The following is a 7,642-nucleotide window of genomic DNA, read 5'->3' on the forward strand; positions in this document are numbered from 1 at the left end:
TCTTCGTGGGGGATGTTTGTGTAAAGTGATTCTACATCCATGGTTGTTAGTAGTGTTCCTGTTGGAAGGGGGCCGATGGTGTCCTGGACATAGCTGGGTGTGTTCCTAACAAGTGGTTTTAGAATGCCTTCCACCCAACCAGAAATGTTTTCAGTCTGTGTGCCAGATAAAGATATAATAGTTTGTCCAGGGTTACCCTCTTTGTGAATTTTAGGGAGCATGTAGAATGTATCAGGTACTGGGATAGCTGGTTATCAGGTCCAGAATTCCCAAGATTGCTAAATCCCTTGTCTATAAATACTGCGCTATATGAATGCACATACAACCTGTCTCTTACACATACAAATATACAATGTAATTATATCCCTATATACCAATAGGGACTACATAGTATCCACACCCATTTACCACCAACACCATTGGTATACACTCCCCCTCTACACACACCTTTTGTAAAGCGCTGTATACACTGTGGGCACTTTATTACTGTATATTTACACACATACACATACACACACACACACACACACTCTTACGTCACAAACATTCAGGGACCATTTAATACCTAAAGTTATAAATCACATACTGCACGGGGGAGGGATAGGTTTCATCCATAGATAACATTCCAGGCTGTTTTAAAGTAAAACTTTTCTTCCTTTATCCATTATAACACCGCCCGAAGAAGAGATCAGAGTATCTCGAAAGCTCGCACAAATAAAAGCATTTTGTTAGTCACAGAATGGTATTGAGTATTTGTTTTTGATTACTGAGCTCGGCTAACACAGTACAGATATATATAGTTTGCATATATAGTTTTGAAACATTATTCAGTTTAATTTGTATTACATAGTTTTGCAGATATAGTTCATATTATGTCAACATTTTCTTCTGGCAGATGTGAAAACTTAGATAAGTAAAACTTTGGACTATTCATTCCTGTGTTGCTGAGTTCAGAAAATGTTCAACTTTGACTGCCCACAATAAAATTCCAAACACAGTCAGAAGCACAAATACACTGAGGCCTATGTACGTAGCATCGGAAATTGAATAATTGGTGTAAAATTGGAGCACAGAAATCACAAATGTTGTTCTTGTGTACGCCTACAGTATGTACTTACCTTTACTCACTGTATGTGCTTTAAAAGTCAAAAATGTTTTTAGTCCAGCATATTGGTGCACACAAATTGTGCATGAAGCATGGATGTAAATGCTGTGCACCAAAAAAAATAGTTGAACCTGTATCAATGTTCTCCACCAAGCTAAATGGCATAGATCCTAAAAAGTATGTTTATCTTGTTAGCAAACAATTGGGTTGTATGTATAGGTTGAGCATATTTGTCCTGGCTTCATTGCGTTTTTGGAAGTATCAATCTCAGCTGTCCACCCGTTGCATTCATGGGAACTTTTTCCGGTCGAATCCACTGACGTCACTGAGTTCTCGCGGTACCTGAAGCTGAGAACTCACTGTGTGACGCAGGATTGAGAGGAAGGCGGCGTCCCTCATGTTCCCCAGGCTCCGGAGGCGTTCACAGAGGCTGCTGCAGTGTATCTACACCGGACACTACACTAAAGTCATCCGCTACCGGGTTCCTGCGTCTGGCTGGCTGAGTTTTACTCAAAAATGCTTTTTATTAAGCTATGTTTGTGAGTGTGCATTTTTAAATCCTTGACTCCATAAATATATTGTTATACCTTTTACGCTATGAGTGCGCCTGTTTTTTCTGTGTATATATATATATATATTTAATAGAGGAACAAAGTTCATCAATAGTGCTCAAAAATGACTATAGAGGAATAATTATGATAATGTCCATGTAGACTTTCTTGATTGAAGATGTAGTGATGCAGGCGTCTAATATAAAAGTGAGTGATGAGTGTATAGGTGAGCGTTGTGTATAGGACATATATATTGAAGTCCTAGGGGTGCTGTGAGTGGAGAATGATTAGCTCCACCACATAACTCCTAATGAGGACAATGTCACACACGCTTGCAACCACCTTGATAATACACCTTCCAAAGTAGAAAAGGATAAACAACTCACATGAGAAAAGCCTGTCTTCTTCTTGTTGATGGCGTGCATCCGTGATAGTGATGAATAGATGAGTATGCTGCAGGACGCAGTGTGTCAGGGCACAGCCAAGGATGATCAGGATAACAGCTTGTGTTTAAAAGGTAATCTTTATTCGAACATCATGGTGCAGACAAAAAATGTCTGCACCATGATGTTCGAATAAAGATTACCTTTTAAACACAAGCTGTTATCCTGATCATCCTTGGCTGTGCCCTGACACACTGCGTTCTGCAGCATACTCATATATATATATATATATATATATATATATATATATATAGTATATATATATATATATACACACATACACATGTAAGGATGTGCATATATATAAAGGTTCCGCGCTGTTATTTACAAAGGAAGCGCCATATTGTCCTTTTGTCAGCAAGGTCACTGTGTACAAGTTAGGCTGCGCATGCGCGAGAGAAGCGCGCGAAGGGCAACCCATCTGTAGAGACTCTGAACTCTGAACTCTGGACTGTGAGAGAGTCAGCTGAGGCTGAGGACCAATTAGGTGTGAGACTCTGGATAGAGGAACCGGATCCGTGTGGGCGGTGGGTGAGACACGAGAGGGAGGAGAAGGAGGAGGTTGGCGGAACCTCGTGTGCGTGAGCGGAGGGTCAGTGACCTTCCCGCTTAGGTGAGAGACATTCCCCAGGCCCGAGGAGCATTCCCCTGTCATCGTAGGGTGCTGTTTTGTAGGGACGGCCATAGCTGTTAGGGACGTTTCCCTTTAGTGCGGTTTGAGCTGCGGAGCTGCGGTCGCCATCTTGGATTGGATACAGACGGCGCGACATAACGGAGTGTCGGCGGAAGGCTGGAACAACGCTAAGGACCCTATGTGGAGTGTGACGGTCACCGCAGTGACCGGAAGGTATCATTGTCTACAAGTGCACCTACACCGGTCAACAGGCGCTGATCCCGCCTCCCACTAACTAATTGGGGCATCAGTGTGATACCATATGGTACAATACAGATACTGGTTACAGGACATACTCCTAGGGAGAGAGAGTGGCAGAGCCACCTGTGTGTACAGAACATTATCCCTGATAAGGTGTGGCTGAGCCACTGTGTGTGTGTGAAACGTTAATATATATATACTCTGCAGTTCGTCTGTTCATTATGCAAATTACATAAAAGGTTGCTGTTGCACAATACGGTTGTTATGTTCTTGCTTAGGGTATATTCTCTATCATGGGGATCCTGGGCAAGTGGAGGCGCTGCACCGCGATAAGTAAGGGTATGACCCCAGGCTCCCACATAGCGGAGGCTCAGAGCTCCTGAAGCCACAGGTATATGCAACACCCGTAGTTCCTTAATGCAGGCAGTCACAAAAAGGGCTACATTTGGAGGCGCTGCTGAGATTCTTAGACCTGGGGTGCCCCCACATTTTTTTTTGTCTCTATTGTGCAACCAACCCACATCATGTCGGTGCCCTCGGCGCTCGAGGTGCGCAAGTGGGCCCAGCGGCGCGGGATTCCCCTGAACCATGCTTTCGCGCTGGGCCATGTCCCCGCCACGATCTCGTTAGGCACAGTAACCGAGCAGGTCCGAAAGCTTCCGCTCCTGGACAATGCCCAAGTACAAGACCATTTTTATGACCGCGACCAGGCCTGGCGCCGGATCTTGTATGCCACTGAACAAGATATATGCCCCGAGGCGTTACCCCGTATACTGCTACTGCCCGAGGCCCCGGGGGTGCGCTGCCCCATAGTCCAGGTGGACACCCCTGCGCCCCTGGCCACCTCCACCCCACAGAGAGAGTATACACCCGCCATAGGTGCCGCGACCGGAGGCCCCGACCACTCCCTTGACCGTGGCCTGCACCCTCGCTGGCCGGCAGCCCTGAACCTAGGCTCCTCACCCACCTCGTCCGGCCTGCGGTCTGGCCTCAACCGACTTAGCTTATCAAGATTGGACACTTACCCCGCAGTCGGGGATAGCTTACCGGGAGACACCTCTATTCCCGCCATAGCCGCCGCTCTCCACAACACCACCCAGTCGCTCCAGTACCGGAAGTTAAAGGCCTTCTCCGGTGAGAAACCCACGCCCCAAGGGGAAGTAGGGATAGAGGACTGGTTGGATCATACCGAACAGGTACTGCCTGAATGGACCTGCACGGACGTGGTCCGCAGACAGCGCATCGTTGAGTGCTTACGGCCCCCCGCGTCCCACATGGTGCACTACTACTGAGATGACAATCCGGAAGCTGATGCGGCAGATCTCATCTACTGCCTGACAAAGGCGTATGGAGCTCCGGTGGACACGTATGCTTTGATGGCCAAATTCCATGCGTTAGCCCAGAAGGAAGGGGAAATGGTGTCCGATTTTCTCAGGCGACTACACCTGGACCTTTGGAATCTGGTGAGGAAAGGCGTGTTGCCGAGGATAAAAGCCAACGGACTACGCACCACTCAGCTGTTGAGGGGGCTCCTACCCCTACACCCCGTGTCGGTGCGGGTCAGTAGCTGCCTAACGCCAGGACAAGCCTTGTCGTTTCACGACCTAATGGATCGGGTCCAAGCGCACGAGACGGTGTTGTTAGGGCGTGACCTGGCCACCGGGAAGAAGCCACAGCCCGGGAGTAAGGAAGTCAAGAAAGTGGAACCCAAGCCTGACGTGCCCGAATCTGGGGATCCCGACCCCGAGGATGTCATCCCCCCAGTGACACCCAGATCTCGTCCCCCGACCGGGCGAAGTTCGCCAACCAGGAGAGGCGAGGATTACCTCAGCCAAATGCAGTGCTACGCATGTGGAAAGATGGGACATTTACGGGCCCGCTGCCCCACCTTGCGGAGGACGTTGTCCCGACCGGCGCAGTCAATGCCGTGCCAAACTCTGGAGGATGAAAAGGCATCACCGCCCTCTCAGAGCCACCGAATTGGCCCCGCCTCCATTATTCGGGTAGTTATCGAGGGCATCTACGCCGCCGCATTGTTGGATACGGGCTCCCAAGTGACCATCGTATACCGGCCCTTCTACGACCAACACCTACACCAATTGCCGTTACTATCTGCGGATGCCTTGCGACTACGGGGATTGAGTCATGAGGATTACCCCATAGACGGAGTAGTAAAGGTGCAGTTAGATATTCTCCAGCTGAACACGGGTAAACATCACCCCATGGAAGTGGAGGCCTTAGTGTGCCCTGAACCTCAGGACCACCCCAGCGCCCCAATCATCTTGGGGACCAACGCTGACATTGTGCGCGCGGTATTCCGCCAGTTTTTGCAGGAAGCGGGAGAAGCCCCGCTGCTGGCCCTAGCGGCGTGCCCCGCCCTCCAAGAGGTCTGCGGTAAAATTGCGACTGAAGAGGAGTATGGCGTCCTGTACAGCCAAGAATGGGGGCTGACTCAAATTCCCCCCGGGGAAGGACGAATGATGGTCGCTGCTTGTCACTACCCCCGACGACGGTCGGAGGATCAACTCTTCACCGTGGAAAGTGTGGCCCAAGACGAACAACGGTTGGGCTACAAAGTACTGGCCTCTGTTAAGGAATGGCCCGGGAAGATTCCGAGTCGCACCTGGGTGTACGTGCAGAATATATCCCCGTACACCATGACTATTGACCGGCGGCAGACGCTAGGAAGGATATACCCCGTGACTCCCGAGGAGAAGGTTTCGACGAGACAATCTAGGTGCTCACCTACTACCTTTGATTCAGTGTTGGAATTTGACTTCGGCGACTCGCCACTCCCGGATGAATGGAGGAAGAGACTGCAGAACGAGCTACACGACCGAAGGGGTGTGTTCTCCACCAGTGATATGGATGTGGGGTGCAGTCGCAGTGCCCACCATACCATCCGAATGAGCGACGCTACCCCCTTCCGGGAGCGCTCAAGGCGGATTGCCCCCAGGGATGTGGAAGAAGTGAGGAGATTACTCGCCGAGATGGAAACGGCTGGCATCGTGCAGGAATCTCGGAGCCCTTACGCCTCACCCATCGTGGTAGTCCGCAAGAAGAACGGGACGGTCCGGCTATGTGTGGATTACAGAACTCTGAATACCCGTACTATCCCCGATCAGTATACACTGCCCCGGATCGAGGACCTCCTGAACGCTCTGACGGGAAGCAAATGGTTCAGTGTGCTCGACCTCAGGTCCGGATATTACCAAGTGCCCATGGGCCAGGAAGACCAAGAAAAAACGGCCTTCATCTGTCCATTAGGGTTTTACCAATTTACCCGCATGCCTCAAGGGATCTGCGGGGCCCCGGCCACGTTCCAGAGACTAATGGAAAAAACCCTCGGAGACCTTAACCCGCGAGAGTGCTTAGTGTACCTGGACGATATTATCGTGTTCGGGCGAACTCTAGAGGAGCACTCCGAGAGACTGATGAAGGTGCTGGATAGACTTCAGGGGGAGGGTCTAAAACTGTCCCTGGACAAATGCAAGTTCTGTCGATCCTCTGTGACGTATGTGGGTCATATTGTATCGGCTGATGGAGTATCCACCGACCCAGGGAAGATAGAGGCGGTGGTGAATTGGCCTAGACCTCAAAATGTCCAAGAGTTGCGGTCCTTCTTGGGGTTTTGTGGCTATTATCGGCGGTTCGTTGAGAGCTATTCCAGCAAGGCCAAGCGATTGAATGATCTTCTAAAAGTATACCCGGGAGAAACCGGGAGGAAAGGCATCACGGCGCAGATGCCCTTTGAGGAGACCTGGACTCCAGAATGTGAACAGGCCTTCAAGAACTTAAAGGCCAGCCTCACTCAGGCTCCCGTCTTGGCCTATGCGGACCCAGAACGAGAATATGTCCTACATGTCGATGCTAGCCTTAGCGGATTAGGAGCGGTCTTGCATCAGAAGTATGAGACCGGGCTACGTCCGGTGGCCTATGCGAGCCGAAGCTTGATCCCTAGCGAACAGAATTACCCGGTCCATAAACTGGAATTTTTTGCGCTAAAACGGGCTGTGGTGGATAAGCTGCATGACTACCTATATGGGGTGCAGTTCGAAGTACGTACGGACAACAATCCCATGACCTATATAAATACGTCTGCCAAAATAGACGCCACGGGACACCGTTGGTTAGCTGCTCTAGCCAACTACAGGTTCAACCTTAAATACAAACCCGGACCCACCAACATAGGTGCCGACGCCCTGTCTCGTCGACCGGGCCTTCAATCCACCCCTGATGAGGAAGTTTGGGAAGAGATACCGGGTCCCGGGATTCGTGCCCTTTGCTCCGTGGCTGCGGTAGTCGACGACCACGTAGCATTCTCGGAATTACGGGTTGTTGACTCGTTGGGATGTCATTCGCGGGCTATTCATCAGGCCTATCAAGGTCGAGAAGGGATGAACATCACTGAAGATAATATCATCTCGTGGAGGGATCTAGTGCATTATCAAACACAAGACCCCATAGTGGAGCTAGCCCGTCAAGCGGTACAACAAGACAACCCTTCTATACTGAAGCGAGCCCCCAAAGATTTGGTGAAACTCCTGTCAAATGAGTTTGGGAAGTTCGAAATGGACAATTGTTTGTTATATCGGGTGAAACCCTATCATAACCATCCCGATCGGCGTCAGCTGTTTTTGCCGGAACCCTAGTCCTCCGGGCCCTTCAC

This window comes from Ascaphus truei, chromosome 1 (genome assembly GCF_040206685.1).
Source record: "Ascaphus truei isolate aAscTru1 chromosome 1, aAscTru1.hap1, whole genome shotgun sequence".
NCBI classification, from domain to species: domain Eukaryota; kingdom Metazoa; phylum Chordata; class Amphibia; order Anura; family Ascaphidae; genus Ascaphus; species Ascaphus truei.